Source organism: Pteropus vampyrus, unplaced genomic scaffold (assembly GCF_000151845.1).
Source record: "Pteropus vampyrus isolate Shadow unplaced genomic scaffold, Pvam_2.0 Scaffold230, whole genome shotgun sequence".
NCBI classification, from domain to species: Eukaryota; Metazoa; Chordata; class Mammalia; order Chiroptera; family Pteropodidae; genus Pteropus; species Pteropus vampyrus.
In genome coordinates this window covers 827740-832228 of record NW_011889011.1, presented here as the reverse complement: position 1 = coordinate 832228, position 4489 = coordinate 827740, and the positions used below count along the sequence as shown (strand labels likewise).

Sequence of the window (4489 nt, the reverse complement as noted above, 5' to 3'; positions counted from 1 at the left end):
CAAGACAACCAAGTGTGATCCTTGCCTCAACCTGGAACAGGAAAACAAAACATCCATACAGGACATGTAAGTGACAAATGTGGTGATAGGCACACGAGCCGCATATTAAACAACATCACCGAATCGCTGTTAAATTCTGTGGATGGCATAATAATGACATGATGTGTGAGAATGACTTTGTACTTAAGAGATACATGCTGAAATGTAGGAAGGAAAGAGATATATCTGCAGCTTACTTTCAAATAAATCAACCGAAAACACACACATACATATTGATGTATATACTCACACACAGATGCCGTGTAGCTCATGTTCTATGCGGGTTTGGGTGTAAGATCTGTGGGGAATGAGCGTGCGTGTGTGCGTGCGTGCGTGTGTGTGTGTGTGTGTGTGAGAGAGAGAGAGAGAGAGAGAGAGAGAGAGAGAGAGAGAGAGAGAGAGAAGGCAAATGTGTCAAAACATTAAAAAAAAATAGTGACTCTAGGGAGAGATGTTCATTGTACTAGTCTTCCAACTTTCCTAGTTTTACAATTTTTCAAAAAATAAAATAGGTGGAGAAATTTTTTTGCTGGAAAGGAGGGAAGGAAAGCAACTAGAAATTTCTTTTGATTGGATTTTAAAAAATCACTTTTTGGTATGCCAAGCATCGGAACAAGTGGATTTTTCACATGGTAGCTGGTTGCACTGGTGCCTCACGGTCTCGCTTTCATAAAATAACCTCAGCAGACTTCTACTGCCAGGTGTTGAATCCAAAGTTTCTCTCCAACATGTCTGAAAGCAGAAACTGTGTCCCCAATGCAGAGAATCACAGGAGCTAGTAAAGTCATCCAGAATATTAGCAGCCAAGACCTTATCGGACACCTATGAAGCTAAGCCAGTTTTCTGATTTTAAAGCCAAATTGTTTATCTCGATGCAACACGCACTCAGTACTCTATCTCCAAACATATTGTTCTGATAATATGTATATTTCTATGTTGGGAAATTTGAATAGGTGGTGTGAAAACCTGAATAATATTTGCATCTATTGAAAAGCACTTAACATTCAAAATCCATTTACAAATCCAACATTATGCTAAATATTGTGGTGACATTCTTATAGACCAAATTGCTTCATTTGGAAAATGATATCCTAGTTTATTTATTTATTTTTGACGAGATTTGCTATGAAACAGAGAGACTTTATAGAGTGTTCATGTCTATATACTAACTAGGACTTTTTTTTTTTTTTTACATGAAATACCTATTTTTCATGCCATTTAAATAAATTCTCATTCAAATGCTACATATAAAAACAAGTTAGAACAATTCTTAGTCACAAAGGAATTTAGGTTTACTTTTGTCTTATTTGGGCCCTGGAAGTTTCTGTCATCGCTAATATGTAAAGCTCGATTCGGCATTATGCTCCCACCTGAAATGAAACACCTCGAGGGTGGGAATTCTGTTACACTTGAGAGGATATCCTCTGTTTATTTGCCTCCTGAGGATTGACTGACTTCATGGTTTAAAGTCAATGAAATACATTCCAATAGGCTTAGAGCTAACATCACATAAATTTCACAGAATATGTAGACAATCGGACATCTTCCTATAAAATGATGGGATGAAACTGTACCTTATGTATCTGACCATTTCTAGGTATTTAGCCATATGAAAGACAGTGTCTTTGCTGAGCAGAGACTGCATTTAGAGACACTCGATTTAAAAGAATGCTTAAAGGTCATCAAGCATGATTACATTCTGTTCAACACTATAAAATGCAGTCAAGTGTAAATGATTATTGAACAAATTATGAATGATTCATTCAAGGTAGGTTTTTCATTAGAAGGTAATGTCTCCTTTCCCGTAAAGTCAACATTATGATCCAGGATGCCATTTATTAGAATTTATGCTATTAAACGAGATATGAAAAGAGAATCTTTTTAAGCAGCTCACATCAGTTAAATTACTCTCCACCCGAAAGTGACTACACACTGTGGTCAACAGCAAGTACACAGAATTGTGTATGATTTGAAAGAGCAGATGCATATGTGCACGTGAGTGTGTGTGCAATTTTCATCACCGAGCTTTAATTTATAACTGAAGGTCAATTGTAAATATTCATTTATTTTGTTGAAAGTATGGGACTCTCGAAAATACCCCAGAATTGATAACTAACACGTTAGTTATTATAAAAAATGCAAATGAGCTGTTGGGATATTTTTCTAAGTATTGGCTGAGAGAGGTTCTGGGAGAGGAAAACCAGGGGCATTTGAACTGAGGCCTGAACAAAGCAGGAGGCTCGGCTCGGGCAGTCAGAGGGTCATCTAACTCCACAGAAACGTCCGCTGGCGAGAGCCCCCGAGGCTCAAGACAGCTTCTGGAACTAGAGAAAAGTCGCCATCGAGATCACATGCCTGACTCCCCAGCTTCCACTGCGAGACTGCTAAGGCCAGAAATCTGGTACTACATGTAGCGACGGTACTAAAGTATTAATATGAGTACTGATCTATTTATTTGGGAGTGTGAAATACATACTTTCCACAGCCTCTTTTTTGCCACTGAGGATTAAGAGATGCTTTCACTTCCTGTCTCTACGAAAAGCTACTTCACAATTTACAGGGAGACTGCCCACGCTTTGTATTGTAAAATACATAAATAGGAATTTAGGGGGCAAAAAAGAACTTTCCCTGATCTGTAGATGAAATTTGCCCTTCAGCAAATTTCTTGACTGACACGTTACACTCGAGTGGAAATCACAGATACATAATACTGAGAGATTAATCACGAGTATCTCAATATACTTGATTTAACAGGCTTTTAACCCATCCCAAGGAGTATGGTTTGGTTAATAAAGTACAGGCCGAATAAGGATCTGGTAGAATGTGACTCATTCTTGTCTAATTAGATCCACAGGAAAGTCTGCGAGCGACCCGCCGACCACAGCATGTCTACGACTCCTGCTTTGTGTTCCGAATCTCGCTTTCTCAGTGCGAGGCATTCACGTATACTGATCGATCTCTGTCCTGTGATTCAGGCGTGAAGCAGGTCTCCAGGAAATGGAAGAAATCGTGAAGGTGTATGTAAGAGAAAGAAGATATATGGCTGGACCCCTCGCCTCACTGTTTTGCCTTCAGTCTGACACACCCCAATCCAAAAACCATTCACTGTGGCTGAAGAGCGGGGGGCACGGGGGTGCTCACCAGTGCGCGCATCTATCGACTCCGCGCACTGACACCGAGCGTGTGGGTTCATAAGTCGCTGTGGGTTCAGAGATGAAAAGAACAGCCCCTGCGAGATGCTCACAGGCCAAAACGGGGAGACGGAGCAGCAGGAGGCCGTCGTGAGTGAAGCAGTAGAGACGGGGACAGGCGCCGAAGGGGCTGAGATCAGTGGAGAAAACAGGGAGCTTCTGAGGAGTGTGACGTCATTGAAATGTGGACAAGTGTTAGAAAATAAAATGACATCAGACTGCAAAGATCAAAGAGGAACGCATCGAGGCACGGGTCTTTTATGCTGCACGTGTTAAGAAGGCATTGGAGGACCTGAGGGAACTGAATGGCAGTATCCTTTCTGAAGTTCACACGATGACAGGCTAGAAGGCAGAGTTTCGGCTCCGTGAAGTCTGTTTCATCAAACCATACAGGATGGTTTCTGAGTAACACGCCAAAATGTAAATCACAGAGGGAAAGCACTATAATTCATGATGACATAAAAACCACTTTAAATCATAAACAGAAAGCAAAGAAGAGGCTTCTTAAAGTGGAATACAGAGGTGGGGCTTAAAATGTGTCATAAAGAATGACTTTAAATCTCCTTACATTGGCGTGGAAATGGTTTTGCACCAGGCAGTTCTAGAGAAGGTTATGTGACTTCGAGAAAGAGTTATATTCAAGCAGGCTAACAGAGGCTCGTCATCTAGCGGGGCAGTCACCTAGCCACGGTTGGACATGCCAGAGACACCACCCTCCAGCCCTTCCCCCAACCAAAGGCACATGAATTACAGGAAAGGCAAAGCTGAACGAGACTGCCAGAAAGGCTTGTGCATTTTTATCCAAGTCTTCCTCAACGGGTGGGGAAAATTGGGGTGAAGCCGTGAACCAAGTCTCTACAAAGCCCACTTCGTATCTACCAAGCCCTCCCCTGCTCCTGGATCAGCGTTTGAGACCGAGTCAGAACTTCCTGACTCCTCCCTGCCCTGCGGTGGCCACAGGGGTCTGCCCACGCGAGGGCCTCAGAGACGAATCTGGACACCGGCCCGTCCTCTCTGTGCTGAGGCCGGCCACAGATGCTGGGCTAACAGGGCCAGCCTGAGAGATGTGACCCTCTATCTGCGAAGCAGAAACACATAACCGAGAGCAGGTGAACGCGGCAGTGACGTTGTGGTGTATACACGATGAAAACCCACTTTAACTTTGCTGTAGAGAATGTCTTCAATTTCCATATCCAATGATGGAAAGCAAATGTTATTTAAAAGTAAAATTTTTCATTTAAACTTACAAAAATCTGTAT

The 4489-nt window shown here is 42.1% G+C and overlaps 1 protein-coding gene across 1 annotated transcript in view; it reads right to left on the bottom strand.

Moving 5' to 3' along the window:
- The window catches only part of PRKN (parkin RBR E3 ubiquitin protein ligase), an 899371-nt gene that overhangs the window by 606082 nt on the left and 288800 nt on the right, over nucleotides 1-4489 (bottom strand). The window lies entirely within an intron of this gene.